Source organism: Chlorocebus sabaeus, chromosome 10 (assembly GCF_047675955.1).
Source record: "Chlorocebus sabaeus isolate Y175 chromosome 10, mChlSab1.0.hap1, whole genome shotgun sequence".
Lineage (NCBI taxonomy): Eukaryota > Metazoa > Chordata > Mammalia > Primates > Cercopithecidae > Chlorocebus > Chlorocebus sabaeus.
In genome coordinates, this window is record NC_132913.1 from 80,071,859 (window position 1) to 80,092,842 (window position 20,984).

Below are 20,984 nucleotides of genomic sequence, written 5' to 3' on the forward strand. Positions count from 1 at the left end.
AATAGTTACTGACCAGCAGAATAAATAAAATATCAAAAAAGGGGAGTCTGAGCACTTCTAACGCCTCCAACAACTGCAAATTTTCCAAGGGGATATTATCATTCACCTGTATGAGACAATTTTGCAAACTTTATATTTAGTTTACCTAAACAGAGCAATACACACATTTTGCAAAAATATCTCAATGAAAATACTGTGCAGATGTTTTTATAAGCCGATTTTAAAGAGTTCATTAGGAAACAATTGTATGATAACATCTCTTTAAATAAACAAATGACATTGTACATACTGCCAAAGGCCTGAAGCATAAACAGTGCTATAAAAAAGTTTTATTCTCAGAAGCTGGGTGAAAAACATTACTCTTACATTTTTTAGGGCTGTTAAGGCAACGAGCTTTTAAATAAGAAGGGAGCGGAGTATGTATAAGTGGAACTACAAATGGGCAGTTCCAGTTTCTAAATAACAAATTTATACCCTTAAAAATTGTAAAAATACCTACTCGTTTTAAGGCGAATTAAAACTGTAAAAGTGTCGACTTCTGGCATTTTCTGACAGCATGCCCCACATAAACAAGGATTGTGGAAACGGCAAGTAATGAACAAGAATTAGCCATTGAGAGTAATCACATTGATTTGTGATCATGGGAGTTTCAGCAAAACATTAATGACAGATGGGAAAAACACAAAATACAAGTTTGTTCTCCATTAAAAACAATCAGGCAAAACACTGAAAAAATTTTGTCTTAAAGAAAATAAAAATATCTATACGAGGGGAAATGCTTACTATTACGTTCAAAACAATGATGAAAGTGGATTTTTATTATACATATTAATTTGAAATTTAATTAAATATCTACCATAAACAGAGTGTAATTTAACTGCATACCATGTTTTAGTTTCCAATGGGTAAACTAAATCTAGATAATTTTTAAAGAGAAAAAAAATTAAAAAGTGTTTCCCCTATATATGGTTTTGGTACTTGAGAATGAATCTCATTCCATAAATTAAGGTGTGTATAAAAATTTAAATAAACCTAACTCCATCTTTCTATCCCACCATGTTTCAGGAAATTTTATCTTATTTATGGTTAGGGCTTCTGTTTGAGGTCTGCAAAGTTCTGATGGCTTAACTTGCATGAAAGGCCCTAGATGTTCCCTGACATTCATTCATATTGACATATATGCTGGTTACCAGTGAAATCCCCATCGCTCCTTCAGGTTCAGTTGCCCTCCTGTCTCTAAATCCCCCTCAAAGTTGTTAGAATCTTTAAAGAGACTTCTCTTTGGTTTACAGCTCCAAAAGTCATTCTGCACTCATTGTATGAGTCCCTGCTATCTTCCTAGGGCACTGCCACTGAGTTTTGCTTAAGTTTCTACAACCTGTGATACCAACACCCTAAAACTTTTTCCAGCTTGGGAGAAAAAGATGACCTCCCATATGTGTCCACTGGCTTCTTCCTCTGGATACCTAATGTAAGCTCTAAGTAGAGTTTAGCTTTTTTTTTTTGTCCCCCTAGAAGAAGAGGCTTTTGTTCCCAAACATTAATATTTCCATTGATCACATATACAAAAGTGATTCTTGAAATGTCTAAAATATTGTGCAGAGAGAGACTGTTAAAAGTTTTTTCTGAAACATTTTAAAAATTAATGGTTATATGGATACTGAAATATGACCAAAGACTTTAAATTGAGTTTGTATAACAAAATGAATAATTCTGTTATACACACACACACACACACACAGACACACAAATCAAATCTGAATTTAGAATATAGAGAAACAAACATATATTTGCCATCATAGAATAAGCTTAATTTTGCGTCATTTATAGGAGACAAATTGGGTGTATGAGAAAAGAAAATAAATAAAATGATTTGACAAAGTCTCAAGAATCTCATATATGTGCCCACTATTTGAATTTCTTTTCATTTTAAAATAAAAGATAAAATATTTTATGTCTATAAATATATTTGAAAATCAGAAATAAAAAAATTTAAGATAAATTTTGCACAAGAAAAAAATTTAAAATGTTTTAATGATAATGTTTCAAATATACATATTTACACAAATTGAATCGAAGAATGACCTTTAAACATAAATATATATGAATATTAATAATACTGTTTAGAAAATTACTTGATTTTTTTGCATTTAAGTATTAAAATAGAGAAAAGCAGAAAATTTATAAAACGATAAAAATGCAATGTAACTAATTTGAACGAAAATATTCAAGGTAACTCTTGCATTTTAATTAAGCAAACAAGTTTTAGATGAATTTAAAAGATTATATTTTAAAATAATACAACTATTTTATGAATAAAACTGTTAAAGAAAAATACTATATTACTTTTTAAATTAATTAATGTTACCTACATAAATACACTACTGAAAATTCTCCAGGGCTCTTTAGTTCTTCTTTTTCTATTTTCTTAAGATATAATATTGGAATTTAGAACTTAAAATATGAGATATTTCTTGTTATCTAATATGAGCATTTAATTCTATAATATTTTAAAACTTTTATACATTAAAATTATACAAACATTGCTTTAGCTACATTCTACAAATTTTATTGTCTTCTTAATTCATTTCTAACATCTTCTATAGATCATCAATTTCATTATTTTATTGTTTCTTATAGATACACTTTTTTCATAAAAATAACCCCACCAAAATTATATTCTTTTTCTTGTTACAGAAGAATATAACATGATATGCAGTCTCTATTTCTCCTCTTTTTAACAAAAATTAAGAGTATATCCTGGAAATCACTCTATATCAGTTTATATATATTTCCTCCTTCTAGTTTTTTATTACCCAGCACTACATTGTGTGAATGTATCATATTTAAATTACCCTCCCAAATATGGACAATGATATTGTTACCCATATTTTGTAACTGTGAACAAGACTGTAAGGAATAACCTTTTGCTTATGAAATTATTTATTGTTGGAAGTGCGCCTTCACGATAAACTTCTATAAATGAGATTTCTGAGTTAAAAGGTAAGTTCATTTGAGGTTTGTTTGGTTCTCCAGAAAGGTTTTGCCACTGAATTTTCACTAGGATTGTGTAAAAGTTGTTTATTTTATTTTTCCGTCTAATTGCATTTGCTAAAACCTCTAGTAAAATGTTAAATTGTGGCAGAAATAGTAGTCAGACTTTCCTGGATTGACTAAAAAATTTCTCTAATGTTTGTTATGCATTTAAGATACTGACTTTAGCACTAAAGTATTTCTCAATTATGTTTTTAGATGACTTAAAAATTAAGAAATGGTTGTTAAAATGTATTGAAATTATTTGTAGCATGTATGAGAATAAACATATGTTTTTCTCCTCAGAACTATTGATATATTATATAATATAAGTGCATTTTCTAATATCAAACCAACCTTGAACTACAGGATTTAATTTCACTTAGTCCTTAGTCCTTTCACATTATTTGTTATCTTAAGCTCTCTTTTATGATATTATATTTAATATTTTTACATGAATATTTTTTCATGATATTGGTCTAAACTTATTTATATTTTCTTTATTGGAATTAAGTGACAATATTTTCCTTGTTTTATAAAAGATATTAGGATTGTTTTATTTTAGAAATGTTTGGAAACAATTTATAGTGTATTAGTACTATCTGCTCTTTGAAAGTTTGACTAAATATCTTAACATAATCATATAAAGAAAAAAAACTTCATACAACAACCAAAACACATTTATGTTCATTTAGATATATACAATCCAAATAATCTATGAGGTTTGATTTTCCCAATAAATGATAAAATTAACTAATCACAAAGATCATTTTAAAAGGGAGGTAAAAGATCAGAAAAGAGAAAATATGCCACTCAGCTAACTTTAAAGATTGAGGATGGGACCATGAACCAAGAAACATAGGTGGCCTACAGAAATGGAAAAAGGAAAGGAAAAATTAACAGATATCTGCTAAAGTCTCCAGAAGGAACACATCCCTAAGACTTCTGACTTCTAAACCTATAACAATAAATACGACTGGTTTCAAATCATTAAGTTGTGGTAATTTATTTTAACAGTAATAGGAAACAAACACAAATTTCCTGAATGGAGACCAACCAGATTCCCTATACATTTTCCATTAGCTTCAAAAACTCTGTTGTGTAGTTAGAAAAACTGAAGGACTTGGTTTAGAAAGTGAGTGAATATATGCTATAAAAAATGGTGTAATATTTTGTATAACTGGTTTTCTCTGAATTAGCCAGAAACATAAAAAGATTCATCTAGGATTTTATTTAACTCTACTGAGGAAAGAATTATGGAGCTTACAGATCCTAGGACTTTGCAAGACAACATTGAAGGATTGCAGTTACAGTAAGCTTACACAGGTGAAATCCTGAGTTTGGTCCTCATTTGTTGCCAATAAAACAGATAAAATCCTTTGTACATTCATATTGTTGTTGCTGTTTTTTAATATTGCTTTTGCAACTGCACCTATACTTTTTAACATCCAGAATCTCAGAATTTAAGGTATTATGTTTTTTGGAGATCAAACTACCTAAAAAGTCTAAATTAGATAGAAAAACATTGTTCAAAAAGCAACTCTTCAGTCATTATTTCTTTAAAGCTGATTTAAACATTTCTCAGAATTTTAAAGAGTTAATGAAAAATTAATAGTTATTTAAGCCCAATTTACAAGAAAAATAATTATATGTTTTAAAAATTAGATTTCTAGGAGCAATGTGATTATGTTTGGATAGACTCATAAAAGTGCTACATTTATTATAATTTAGAAAACTGGTGGCACTTATATATCTAGATATCACATAAATAAATATTTCCCAAGTCCTTTCCTTTGACAAAACTTCAAAGCAAGTGCAGAACCAACTTTAAAGATTCCCTAGTGGCACAATTAGCACTTCTAGATCTTCTTGTAATTAATCACGGGGGACACTTGACTAATGTGGATTTAACTCCTAATTCAAAAGTTGTCTTTAAACTATAGTACGACTTTAATTTTTTAAATAGTCACTCGTTAGAATTGCATAGCTCAATACTAATAATTTTATTTTTGAAGAGGTGAATTCATGTTAACTTTTTACCAACTTAAATGTTAACACCCATTAAAGCTATTGTGGCAACATCAATATCTATTATCTCTGGAGTCATTTTTAAAAAATCAGAGTTAAAATTAGTATTAATCACACATTTTTTCAAAGATGTAAAAGAACATATCAATTGATAGTTGATGAATTTTTCCTTCAGAATTACTAAAAGCATCACCAAAGAGATATAGCAACTTAAAATACATGTTTAAAAATTTGTGTTAATTTATTTGTAACTTGGTTAAAAAATCCACATGGAATCATATTTCTAAAATAGAATTAGAGTAATTATAAAATATGGCTTATTTTGTACTTTCCATCATTGTACATATCTGAATATTAGATCAATATTTTTGTACTTAATGACTTTTAATCTGCTATTCAAAGTATGATTGTATATGTAAACTGGAGATTGGTCCCTTATATCAATGACTTTCACACTTTTAAATATTCATTGATTCTATTTAGACTTTTATTTCAATTTTATATCCTCACACTAGTATACTCTGAGTCTTGAGGTTTAAAGTTACTCGTAAGCAGAGGCAGGTATAAGTTTGCAGCAACAGGATTGCCAGTAACTTGAGAGCAAACCTAAATCCATCAACTCAAGAAGTAGAGAGCACCGACTATGTGAACGGCACTTTTCTACAATTTGGAGAAACAATGGTTAAAAAAAAATAGGGTTCCTGTTTTTATGGATCTTATATTCTAATGACTGTGAGTGAGCAAAAGGACTCTCAGTAACAGGTTTGAAGAGAGCTATTGACCTCTGCATTTTTTCATGGATTAGGGCTTGTATGGGCCATTCTTGCTGAAATCACATACAGATGAATATGGAATACTATTGTAATTAATAACATTAATTCACATTTCAAAATAAGTTGTAAGATAATTTATATTAAAACAATTGCAGAAACAATCACCGATGTGAAGTACTTCAAGAACAGAATAAAACAATGTAATTACTGTGAGCTACAACATAGCTACTATCATCTAAACATTACTGCAAATGTTAAAATAGAAGGCTATTTATGATTGAAATCTGCATTATTCATTGAACCTTATACAGTTCTACTATTTTTTGGAGATTTAAAGCTAGTTATATAAATTTCTTCTGGATAAAGAATGGAATCATATGTTGCAAGCCCTATTGTATAAGATAATAATTAAACAATAAATAGACATTTATTTATAAATGTCTAATGTTACAGATAGTGTTATTACTTACACAGTATTTTTTTAACCTTAGATTTATATAGCATCTCAGTATCAAGTGAAATGAACTGAAAAGTAATTATTATCATTCTGGAGATAAAATTAAGTTTTTGATAATATCTGCAGTTTATACCCACAATAACGTAAGTTATCTGGAAAAATCCCATTAAAGTTCCGTGTTATTCAACAAAAGTGCCTTACCAGTTGTTCTGCTAACAACAGTTATTTAGCAGGTTACAAGTGTAAATAAAACACCTGAGTAAATCTTAGATCTTAATGTGAAGGAATAATCTAAACAATTGCGTCTAGTATTTTGTTGTATCAGTTGGCTGTCCTGCAATGATTCAACTAAGAACATTATGTGCTTATTATCCAGCAAAGAAATGACACAGAAGAAATTTGAGGGCAAAGGGAAACTACATTACGAGTAAAAGTAAAGATTCACCCACGATAGAAAGAATTCCCAGTGCTTGGAAGAAGGATGAAAAATAACGTAATGAAGCTGATAGGGTGTGAAAAGACAGAGCTAACCCCAGTGGGACCTTGCCTTACATGATTTGAGTTAACATTCAGAGAGACTGGCCAGCTATAATTTTAGCAAACACCACTCATCTCTTAGTCTGTGAACTGCATGAGTGTCAAGTTAGAGAACACAAACCATTTAGTCTTCTTTTGATAAGCATCACACAGTGCCTTTACCAAAGTATTAGCAGAATTAATTGGCTTTTCTTTTAGCATCTCTTCTTTCATGAACATTGGGCATAACTTCCATTGGCTATTCAAAAGGGATGATACTTAAACACGTCTTGAAACTTTGCTGTATTCATAATAAAATTATCCCATGAGGACACCCCGCATTTCTGCTAAACTGCCACTAACACTTTTAAAGTTTCAGGATATTGGCAAGTATCTGACATAAAGAGTGAGCCTATGTTCCTATTCCACCAGTGACGGCAGAAAGGAATGGCTCATGAACCTACCTGTGGAGCTAAATGGAACAAACTCAACATCATTCCCCCTCCCACTTGCCACACTAAAAATAAATAAATAAAGATTTATATTTCTGAGTCATGTTCAAAATTAATTAAAATGTTGTTTGTATGAGCCCATTATGGCATTAAACCAATTCCACTAAGTAGTCTGGGGAAAACCTCGTGTTATCAGATCCCTCTCATGTTCTGCCATTTCTGAGAAAAAAGATGTTCATTGCAAAGTGATATGAACACTGGAAAGGTACTAATTTCAATTTGATTCTAATTGGATGAGCAATATGGGTAAGTGATTCTTAGCATTTGTTTCTTTTTCAGTAGTATGGAATTTAACTAGTTCTCAGCATGTTAGTGAAGACTGAATGAAAACATGCATATGTTTCCATGTATTATAAATATTTTAAAATGCAAAAAATTATTCTAATGCATATATAAATGTAAAGCATAACAATAATAATACAAAGGCACCCATAAAGTCATCATCTAATTTAAAAACTAAAACAGTAACACTTGAATCTCCCCCTGCAACATCTTTCCCGAATTGTGTGTTTTTTTCTTCTGCTTTCAAAATTTTTGTTTTATCATATGTCTGCATAAGATTATATAGCTTTCCTTGTTTTAAGCTTTTTAACTAATATATTGTAGTTGTATTATTTGTGTTTTGCTTTTTTTAACTTAACATTATGGTTCTAAAATTCAGTAATGTGTTGGGCAGGTATAATTTGTTTATTGTTAAACTCTTTGACATTCGACTATATAAATTTCAGTGTTCATTGACTCCTTTGTCTATAGATATTCTGCTGTTTCTGTTTTTGCTGTTACAAAAATAACGTTGTTTTAAATTTTATTTTGTATACTTTCTTGAGGAATGTGTGTGAGTTATTCTAAGGTAAAAAAATAGAAGAAATTGCTGGGTTATAAGATTGTCACATGCTCGAATTTACAAGATAATGCCAAATCATTTTTCAAAGTAATTGTACCTATTTATCATAACGGTGTGAGTATACTGACGCCCACAGAGTTGCTTATCCTGCCAAAGGTTAGTGTAATCGAACAATAATTTTTGCCCATCAAATGGCATAAAATAAAATCTCAATGTGCTTTTAATTTTCATTTTCTCTGTTTAAAAATTGTTTCTTTTTTAACCATTTATAATTTGCTTTTGTTGAAATGCTTGCTTATTTTTTTGCCCTCCCATTTTTCCTATTGGATTGCTTTTCTCATTAATTTATAAGAATTTTATATGATTTAGATACTAATTATTATATTACTGAAAATATCTGTATCACTTTGTTGTGTATTTTCTACTTTATGTCTTATGATGGATGAAAGTTTTAAATTTTATTGTGTTGAAGTTAATACTTTTAAATTTTATAGTCAGCATCTTTAGTAACCTCTTTATAAAAGTTTCCTTTATATAGATATCATAAAGATTCATCTCTATAATTTCTTCTATTTTTTGGCATATGTACATTAAGTCATTTTGTCTTTTTTTGTAATAAATTGCAGTTATCTATGAAATAAATAATTTTTAAAATTATATATGATTTCTTTAAAAATTGATCTTGGCGTGCTTCACTATGAAGTTTGAGGCTTCATTGCACATTGTACTGAAATTATGTATAAAACAGTGGTTCTCAAAATCTCTGAGTTCATGACAACTTTAGAGTCTCAGGTTTTTGTTTTTTTTTTCCCACAAAACACCTAAGTTAAATAAAAACCAAGCACAAAGCTAACAGCTTCATGTATTAAATAGTAAGCTCCCACGTTAGCAGTTGTAACTTGCATGGTGCCCAATAGATGTCACTCTGTTTTCCTAGAAATTTTAAAATATCCCTCAGTGCTCCTGTTAATTCATGGTAGTGCCCCAAGGCACTTTGGCACCCAGTTTTGGAACTGCAGTTTTAAAAGTCATAAATTGAATGAAAACGATAGCAAAGGTGGAGGTTTTTAAAGAACTATTTATAGGTCCCTGGACAGCATCTTTTTTCAATTAGGCAGCCACCTTTTTGCCCTATGCCATAACCTGTGTCTGTAACTTCCTCTAATTGGGGTGAGTAAGAGATTTCGTTATGTATATAATAGCTGAGAATATAGTAATAATGGCTTAAATCATGGTTATTTTTAAACTACTAACATTTAGAAGACAAAATAAAAATGCTTTGCAAAGGATAGAGGTTTTAGTGTAATTAGCGGGGAATAATGAAATGATTTGATAGGGCCACTCAGTTTTGTATAACCTTGGTGCTTTCAGTCTGAATGCAGAGCATGGATGTTGTAATCCAGCCTTTATATGGCTTCCCTGAAGAAGATTTAATTTATTTGGCCTCTTGAGAAACACATTTGGCGTTGTAATATGGTTTGCTTCCAGGTTCTATCTCCAAGGATGATTTGACAAAATTACACATAAATTTATTTTCAGGGCACACAATTTCCCTTTTAGGGAACTCACAGAGGTAGAGAGTAATACAATAACCACATGTGAATATTCAGTAAGTGAGGTCCTCATAGATCTTATGTGTATGACACTATGTGTATAATTTTGTTAATCACTAGACGTATGAGACAAGAAATTTGAGGAACCTTAACTAGAGATTAAAACAAGGATTTATATCAAAGAAACATTTAAATGCCTTATTTACTATTTAAATACCGGCATGGTGAAACATTGAAAAAATGTAAAAAGCATACAATTTGGGAATATTCTAAACCAAGAAGAATTTGTTATTCTGGTTGATTTTTTTTTTCAGGCTCCCACAGGCAACTTACCTTTGTCTCTTTGTGATTTTTATTTCTTGTTAAAATATACAGGAATAGTTAAGCAGATTCATAGAACTGAATGATAAAATTGTATTACGAGATGCACTGGTACTCAATGTGACCTTATCAAGTGAGGTGAGCCATTCGTTAATTCAGATAATGGAGCTTATTATCACAATCTTTTGCTTATGCTATTGTTGAGCTTAACTACTTATTCATATTTGAATATGCATATTGAGATAATATCATTTCATTAATTTCAGTACTGAACACTAATCCTCCTAAGAGTAATTGTGAAAGTTTCAGATTGTACTATTTTTAACTGTAGTTAAAATATACTTAAAATTGTATGTTATCTTCATATATGCTTGAATAACTTATAAGCAATTGAAACTTTCAATTATAGTATACTGTTGAAGCAAATCAACTAATATATACACACATCCATTAGCAATAGTAGATAATTTTTGTAGATGTCCAGCACAGTTCTTCATATTCATCAGCTAAGTTCCTTTTCTCTCTTAATTATTAATATTTTTTCTACTGCTCTTTGTGTACTTATTCCTTCCTCTTTAGCTCCAATCCTTACAATCTATTCTTAGCATAGCAACTAGAAGAATGTTTTTAAACATAAACCAGATGATGTCACTCCGCCCCACAAAACTTCCACTGTTCTCTGTCACACATAGAAAGTAAGAAAAAAAAATATTGAAAATCTACAAAGACTTTCTATGATCTGGTCCAGGCTCTCCCTAAAATTTCATGTAATTTCCAACTGCTAGGCCTTGCTGGCTCTCCTTCAATCTCTTTAGCCTTTTCACTACTATAAGACTGGGTTTTGGCTGAGGTATTTCTTTTTTTCATAGTTTGCCTTTGTCTAGATTGCTCTTCCAATAGATATTCACAATTCCATCATCACTTCTATATATGTGCTAAAAGGTTTCCTTGTCCAAAATGGCTTCAGTGACCACCTGATCCAGAATAGTCTTGATCAAAACTTCCTTTTCCTTTTCCTCACCGCTTGATATTTATATCAAACATTTATTTGTGTACTTTACATGTTTGTTGGTTTGTTTTCTGCAGTAGCGTTATGATGACCATATTATTTGATGCCCCCTAAAATACTTTTGTGAATGACAGGGAAAGCTAAAATAATTAAGTATATAATTTTGACATAGGCACTATTGACAAAAAACAATTGGTGTTATGATAGTGTTAAATCTGTGAAACAGTACTATTCAAAAGTTATTTTCTAAAATGCAATTTTCTAAAACTAAAAACAGCATATGTATATGAAACACCAAAAAGTTCCCTATATTTATCATTGGAAGATTTACAATAGTGTAAGTAGTAATTTATTTAACATATTTTTGATTCTTTAATTAATTTTATAGTATCCAACTCTAATATAATGCCAGTGGTATTTGTTCAAAATATTTTAATGTTGTCTATTTATTTTTAATTTGCCTAAAAATTATCTTCCATGAACACTTTTGGTTAATAAATTTGAAAATACTGAAACCCTCATCTCAATCTCTGTGAATCCTAAAGTTTTTAATTGAGAAAATAATTTTCTTCTAGAGAATGAAGTAGCTTGTAGGCTTGGAGAAATTTCTGCTAAATAAATAATGTTATCAAGTCTATTTTCTTCAATTTGAAATATATAAATATTTCAGCTCATATATTTTTGCAGATGCTATACTTTTGCCTCCAATTATAATTTTTGACAAATATTTTAGAAGTCAAAACTTATCTTCTATTTTGTTATTTAAAATTCTGTAGACTACTTTTGTAAACCTTGACACTATCAAATCATAGTCAATTTCAGTTTGATTTCATTCTGGTGCAGAATATAAGTTTATCCAGGTAAAATTGGAGCCACTTCAAAAAATTCTTCCCACAGACTGAGATATTCCAAAGCCTACTTTGCAAAATTTCAGAATTGAATATTATACTTCTTTGTACCCTCATTTTATTTGTTCAATTTTTCTATGTGTTTGTAGAAAGTTTTAATATTTTTCTGTTTTCAAGTTTTGATTTTAATTTACATTTATAATTTTTAAAGATAAGTTTTGTGAAGCTACATTCATTACATGTTTTGAATAAATACATATAATTAATTTTGAGAACTGCAATAAAAATTATAAGACTATTAAAAATACAGTAAGTGCACTACACTTAGGCTGCTAAAAATGCAGTATCAGTAGATTACATTTAGGCTACTTAAAGTTAGTTCTTCTAAGTACCATATACTTTAAAATGATGGAGAACAAAGACAGAAAGACTGTGTTCCCACATTCTAGTTGGCCATTTTGTTTTGATGTCACATCAGCCTTGTCATAAAACTTATTTGGTGTTATAACTTTGACTGTAAGCAAAATACAGAATAATATATAAAATAAAATATTTGTACATTTTCACAACTGTGTGTTTAGGATGCAATTTTGAGTTACATGTATAGCACAACCAATTAAGATTTCTTTCCTTCCTTCCTTCTTTCCCTCCTTCCTTCCTTCCTTCTTCCCTTCCTTCCTTCCTTTTCGAGATGGAGTCTTGCCCTGTCTTCCAACCTGGAGTGCAATGTGATCTCGGCTCACTGCAACCTCCACCTCCCAGGTCCAAACGATTCTCCTGCCTCAGCCTCCCAAGTAGCTGGAATTACAGGTGCCTGCCACCATGCCCAGCTAATTTTTAGTATTTTTAGTAGAGACAGGGTTTCACCATGGTGCCCAGGATTAGTCTCAAACTCCTGGCCTCGTGATCCCCCTGCCTCGGTCTCTCACCGTGCTGAAATTACAGGTGTGAGCCACCGCGCCTGGCATAGCCTAGTAATTTAGTTATTATAGTTTTATTACCACAGTGAATGCTATACCAAAATTTTCATTTGAATTATTAACACACAAAAAAATAATTTTGTGTTAAACTTTTAAACTGAATTTTCAATAGCATTCACAATCACATTAAATGTTTCACCTTTTACAGAATAAACTTCCATGAGTATTTTTTTTTTTTTTCTTCAGTACATTTGTGTCTTCTAATTTTCTCATAGTAATATCACAGGGTCCCCATAGGTGATACTGAATATGGGCAACTGTTTTCTTTTTTAACCTGTTGTCTTAGTGTTCCCTAAAACAAGGGTTCCCAAAACCCCCAGGCCACAGAGAGGTTCTGGTCTGTGGCATATTAGGAACCAGGCCGCACAGCAGGAGGTGAACAGCAGGTGAGCAAGAATTACCACCTGAGCTCCACCTCCTGTCAGATCAGCGGTGACATTAGATTTTTGTGAGTGTGAACCTTACTGTGAACTGTGCATATGAGAGATCTAAGTTACATGTTCCTTAGTTCCTTATGAGAATCTAATGCCTGATGCTCTGAGGTGGAACAGTTTCATCCTGAAACCATCCCCCTATCCTGTCCACGGAAGAATCGTTTTCCACAAAACCGGTTCCTTGTGCCAAAAAGGTTGGGGACTGTTGCCCTAAAATACAAACCCTAGGCAAAATTTTTATAGTAACTATGTTATTGATTGTGCAACCCAAGACATTCTTGAGGTTGGGAAGAGGATGAGAAGTTAGTAGGGGAAGGAGGCAAAACAAATATAAGGAGTGGCATTATTAAACAGGTCAGAACTTTGAGACAAACAATTTCTCTGTCTAGTGAGCCATCTTCCAAGGGGTTGCTTCTCTGACTATTTACCTTGGGGAAGCAGGGAGAAAAAAAAAATATCTAGTTTGTCTTGAGCCTTCAGTGTTCATCCCAGAGAGCATTAATTTCTGTAGTATCTTATACTTCAGCAACAATCAGGAACCCAGGGAAAGAAAAGGAAGGACTTCCAATGTAGGCTGAAGTAAGGCACCCATAGGGCATATCCAGCAAGGTTTTCAGTCTGTTGAAATGAGAGTGGGCACAGGATGGGAATATTACCAGCCATTGAGTGCCACCCCATTTAGAAAGCAAAGCAAGTGTGCAGAGATGGGTCATGCATAATCTGAATTTGGTACAATCCATTCATTGTGCAGGTCAGATCTGCTCACATTGTACTACGATATTCAATCCTTACCTTCAATTCTTCCCTGAGAAGAAGCATAAAAATTCAGTCTTTAAGTATTATTGTGAACTGCTGCGTCCTTAACAAACAGCAAACAGACAACTTTATATGATGTTATCCAATGAAGTTTTTATAGCTGGCCACCTTCAGTTATAATTTTGGTTCTTACTGAATGAGGTGATCCAGACCTTGGATTTAGGGGTTATTATTCTTAAGTTACTTTGAGCTTCTGGACATGTGTTCTATGCAATAAACATTTTTGATTATCACTGGATAAAAAGCACCAAGACATATCTCAGTGAATCTACTGGGTTCCAGACATATTTCTTTTTGCCCTCACTGTGTAGTAGCAACTATATCTTCTCATGATTATCAAGATCGATGACTCCCACTAGTACATTCCAGCTGCACCAGGATTAGGAGTTCAAGGTACTTCATACATTTCTTCTCCACTTGGAAAATAACATCTCTAAACTAGCAAAGTCTAAGGTGGGATGGAAAGCACCATATTTTAAGCATGGGAATATGCTAAAAATAACTGGGAATAATGGCAAGCAGGGGATCCCACTTCTACTCCTTGCCTCCCAGACCTATGCTTCAGTACATGTAGTGTACACTAGAAGACAACACCCTGGTATTTTTTCTCTGAGCTGGCTCCTTAACTGAGTCTTTATTCTATCAGTATGATAGAATACAAGTAGTAAGCCCCACGAGTCCTGTGATTATCTATTCATCATCATACCTCTTTTGTAATAAAGTAGGCTCCTTGTTTTAAAGCAATGCCACATGAAATGCTCTGTTGAGATGTCAGGCATTTTTTTAAACCCTTAAATGATGTTGTTGATTGAAGAACTGTGCAAAAAAGGCAAACTCATGTTCAGATTGTGCATTTTTTTTTCTGAAAAGGACAATCATTATCCCATTTCTGGTGGAAGGGGTCTTATTTCATTGATCTGTCACCAAGTGGCTGCTTAAACTCCCGAAAAACAATGATATGCATTGCTCTCAGGCTGGACATTCAGCAATGGTAGCAATAGATCAGCCTTAGTGAAGATGAATACTTGTTATCACCCTCATGCATAGCCTTAATCCTTCTGCTATGACCACCCTGTTGATGTGCTCATTGTGCAAGCATTGCACTAGTCATCCTGTCTACCTTGTTGAAGAGATGTTCCCTGCAAATGGGTTCTCTCTGGAAGAAATTAATATTAGTTACACATATGTGCACGTGTTGTGCCCACTCCTGTAGGATCTTCCATATACTTCCTCCCCAGAGTTCTTTAGCCCTGACTTATTAGTCTTTCATTTGAGGACGCTGACCATTGAGTCATGCCACTGCCACAACCCAGGAATCAATATATTATCTGTACCTTTCATCATCTCTCATTTCATGCAAAATGAATGACTGAGTTGACTGTTCAAAGCTCTGTTCACCAGGAGAAGTTCCCTTTGTTGCTGTCTCTAAGGCCAGTGCTGACTGGGACTGAAATGTGGTAGTGGTCCACTGCAAGCTTGCACCAACATTTTGGGCTGTCTCTTCTGTTAATCAGATCAATTTCTTTCCTTCTTTGACGTTGCACATGAGGAACTTCCTGTTGCACATTTTGCCTTCTATGATTATATATCATTTGCTTACTTAAAATATTTATTGCTTTTCCCTTTAAAATATAATGTAAGCTCTATGAGGGTTACTTTTTCAATTTTTTATTAACTGATAGGTCTTTCTTGCCTAAAAGGACCTGGCATATAGTGCTGTATACATTCAATAAATGTTTGGTAAAAGAAAGAACAAATTAACTCTATCTCCTTTCCCTGTTTCAATTTTGTTCATAGTACTATTCACTATGCAACATTATACATTATAATATAATGCTTTTTTTCAGTCTTTTCCTCCTCCACTAAAATATAAAACACACAAGAGGTTGTCTGATTTGTTTAAAGCATTATCCCCAGCACCTGTAGAACAGCCTGCTTTGACCAATCTTTGTTGCATTAATTAGCAAATAAACAATGTTTTTCTCATTCCCTGTCACCAGGTAACACCCAATGCCCTGTATGTTATATAACAGGTGCTCAGTGAAAAAGTTGTAATACAAAATAAATGCATTAAAATTCTCGCCTCTGGCCCAGAGGTGGCCTCTCTCAATACTACTCTGATCTTTCAGAAGTAGAATTGACAAGAACTAACAAGACAACTTTGCCTCCTTAAACTTGTTCCTCAGGAAGTTTCAAAGGAAAATTCAAATAATTTATCAGCCAAAAAAGACTAGAAATTCTCAGTTTTTTTACACACATAGCTTTTACATCAAATCCTGTCGATTTATAGTTTAAGGTTTTCATGATTCCTATTACCTTATTTCATTGGGAAAAAACAAAACAAAGCAAAGAAAAAGTCGGAAGTCAATATCTTCTGATTTGACGTGGGAAGTTATGAGGCTCCTTTGTTACCTTTACTTCACCTCAGACATAGAAAGAATTACATTCTTAAAGGATATCACATTTTTTAAAACACTTGTATTTTATTATATGCATATCTGAAATAGAAAATCTGACAAAAGGACAGCCACGGAAAATTTTCCCTATCATTACGTAGAAGATGAATATGGAGTTAATTTTCACTTTTGACACATTATATTGAGATTTTAAAATTCATTCTCTGTAAGTTGGGTTTGGAAGAAGTCGAATCTCACAGTATCATTTGAGGACAGCTCTATGAATATTTGTGAAAAATGAATCTTTTATTTGCCTTGAAAATTATGATTCAATTTGATGAAATGAAAAAAATTTATGGATAATGTTTAATCACGACTGTCATATAAGAGCTAAGCTGTCAGCAGGATGCTATGACACCTAGAGTTAGTCACTTCCAGCTGAGAGAGGATCCACACAGCTTCTAATAACTTAGGAAGCTGTGACTTGATATTCTGGCTCATTTAATAGATTCATTGTGTTTCATGTTCTATATGGAATTCTGTTTGAAACCAGCCTAAATATGTTTTAATGTTTAATGTCATTATGTTCTTTATACATCTACTTTTTAAAATGAATGCAGAAATATTTTCCCAAAATTTAAAAAGGCCTTAATTGACATGAACATCATTTTGACCATGAAGCTTAAAGAGTTGTTTTGTTAAGTTAATCAAAATGTGATTACAATGATAATGTTATATATTCAGTCTTTTGCTGAGAACTATAGAGTTATCAACAATATATGGTTCATGTCCACTACCCCTGAAGAACTCCTAAGTGGAGAGAGAAAAACTATGAACTCTACAATGTGGCATATGGAACATATTTACTTGTGAATGTATGTGGCAAAGACTTGGAACGGTAGCACTGATTTTAAGTATAATAATTAAATAAAAGTGATTATTTTGCTTTTTTTTCTCCTTATTGTCTGGGAACTTTTGGTCTTCTTTCCTCCCATTTATTAAGCTACATGCTTATTATTTCCTTGTTTCTTAGCAATAGCCAGACTTTAATCCAACTGGTCATTTATTACTTTCAATTCAGTGTGATTCTTTTACTCTTCTCCTACTCAATATTTTTCAGTATTTTGACAAAAATTTAGACAGTATGCCTATTAACTTTGTAGATGCTATAAAACAGTAATTTTTACATTTTATAACAAAATTCAAATTTAAAAATGAACAAGCAGTTTGCAGATATTTAAACAGCAAATGCGCATTTAACAAGAGTAAGTTTTGTACTTGGTTACAAAATACCAATTTCTCATGTAAATAAAGGATTTTTTCACAATAGCATTGTGAAAAAGAATTGAACCTGAGATCTCATATTCAGTTTAAGACAATATGATATTTTGTCCGAGAAAAAAATGTATGTTATACAAATGGAAACTGAGTGTTTAGAATACTGAGGAGGATAATTCTGTTCTACTATAGACTGAATATGTTATACCTGAAGTCTTATGTTTGTATATGGACACTCTACTTTAAAAACACAGGAATATAGGATTATTCATTTAGAGGCTCAATATTATTAGTATAAAATGTATGGTTGAAGAAAATATAAGTATACGGTTGAAAAAGAAAATTATAAAGCACTCTAAGCACTGAACTACAATTTTAGGCCCAAATAAGGAAAACTTTTATCAAGAGCCAGAAATATTCAAAAACTGAGTTGACTACTGGAAGAAAATATTAATGTAGTGATCTTGGAGTTTTCAAACATGGACCAGAAAACCAAATACTAGATCTGTATTGTAGAAGAGACTTAGGCAATGTTTAGTTAGTTGAAGTAAATGTTCTTAAGTATGAAATTCAGTGAGTCTATCATATCACATATATATATCTATATATACACACATATATAAATATCCCTTTTATTTTCCCCCAACCAACAATAAATGTGTCAGTTCTCACATCAGAACTGCAATCACTTGTTCATCTATTTGCTTTTTATTATTTTTGCATAACATTGTTAAACTGTTTTTCAAAACTATAGTTACGGGGTAGAACACTAATACACTTCTCTCTTCCAAAATCTCCTTTGTAATTTATTATGTGAAGTTTGTTTTCTTTATAATGCACAGTCTTTGCAACTTAGGTTCCATACTTTGTTTATTTATATTAACACTTGAGTCATGCTAACTCTCTAATCACTGGTATTCAAACCCAAAATTTAATTTTTTGCTTATCTTAGCCTATTTCACCTCTCCAAGCCCTCTGTCTCTATATTCAACCATGCTTCAAGACCTATCTTCAGTTGTACAACTTCCAGAAAACCTTCGGGGATACTGAAACCAAATTTTTTTTCTCATTTTTGACTCTATCATGCTTAATAAAACATTATTACACCCTATTTACTTTCATGTACAGATCCATGAATAAAAAATTATCCCTGAACTTCATGTCCAGAGACCTGGGTTCTACTTAGGACTCGACTTCCATTTAGCTGTGTAGCCTCAATAAAGCATTGAAACTTTCTGTATGACAGGAACTTTATCCACACAGTAAAGATATATATCAATTATAATAAATATTGAATGAAACTTTTTTGCCTTAGGAGTATTCTTATATTGTCGACTTGTTTAATTATTATAATATAAATTCTTCATGAGAAGAGTGGTCTTCCATTGCCTTGTTTCCCCATAATACTTAGCATTTAACTATTCACAAAATTTTTGCTTGTGTACTTTCAACAAGTACAAGGTCGAATAAATTTAAAACTAACAAGTATTTTATAGTTTCATTCAATCTTTGTATTTGCTGACACTTTGATATATTTTCATTCCTCAAAATAATTTCAGTATCAAGACTTCTAAATATTTTTTCAGGATATTAATGAGATGTCTCAATCCTAAATATTATTTTCCTTATAAATGTTGTGTAAAGAATTTATTTTATGTATCTTAAAATTATCCTTACAGTATAAACAATGGTTTATTTCCCTAAACTTATCATATGACCATACTGAGCAAATAAGAGAAATGCAATGCATTATTTTACTCATTGATCACGTGAATTGCCTCCAGTTTCGAATCTCTGTCCTCGTTTATTTTTTATTTTTATTTATTTACTTTTGAAACAGGATCTCTGGGTCTTGCTGTCACCCAGGATGGCATCCAGTGGCACGATCATAGCTCACTGCAGTCTCAAATTCCTGGGTTCAAGTGATCCTCCTGCCTTGGCCTCAGAGTAGCTGACACATGGAACCACAGACACACACCACCACTCCCTGCTGATTTTTTTTTATTTGTTTGATTTTTAGTAAGAGCAAGTTCTCACTACATTGATCAGGCTGATCTTAAACCCCTTAGCTGAAGCAATCCTCCTGCCTCAGCTTCCAAGTGCTGGGATTACAGGCATGAGCCACTGCACCCAGCCTGGCCTTACTTTTTAATTCAGAAATTAACTATACCACTTTCAAACAAGATAATATATCAACCTCTAGTAACAGATTTCTTCTGAAGAGGTGCTCCTAACAAAACCTGGAAATGACTCTACCCTGGCACCTGCCGAGGGGCTCTGCTTGTCAATGGCGTGGCTTTCACTGGAACTCGATGATAAGAGACACATGATTATCCCTATGTGATATCCACGATCTAATCCTGTCCATTCTAGTTGCTTCTGATGTTCCACCTTAGAATAATTGAATCCTAATGGATAATGACCAATTACTCTTCACTCATTAGTTTGAGGAGTGGTGTCCTCACTCATATGAAATGGAGGACTTGCATGCTTATTTTCAATAAACTAACAGGCATGGCTACCTGTCACCACTACTAAGGAGGAGTCTTTGCCAAATTAGAAGCACTATTTCAGGTATTTGTGCATGTAGATTCACTGTTGAAAGAAAATGATCTGTTGTCATTCCTGACATCCCATCTTGCTTCTGCATAATATTTTCAATCTACAGAAAAGAATAAAGAGAAGATAGATCTCTTTAGTGTGTTGTTCTTTTATAGCTGCCTGATACTAAAGCAGATTTCAAAAGTTGCAGGCCATCCTTTTCTTCAAACATAATTAGAGGAGTTAGTCAAACATGTATACATATTGTAGCTGTCAACTATTGCCAAAAACACAAAATTTCAGAGGCACAAAATTTCTTTGGCATACAAAATAAACATTTGCTTTTGATCCACCCATGGTCAACTGGGACAGCTCATTCAAATCCCACTCTTGGAATGGTTCCACAATTCCGCTGGATGGCTCTACTATCCGGTCTGAGTCCACCTGAGCTTGGTTAGGGAAGCTTGGCTTCACCTAAGTTCATTATTCCTGAAGGGATAGCAGCTACCCCAGGGTATCTTTTCTCACAATGATAACAGAGCAAGAGGGAAGAATCAGATGTCTTTGAAAGTTTAGGCTAAAAACTGGTGCACTTTCACTTCCAGCAATATTTTTTGTTTAAAAAGAAATCAAATCTAACAACAG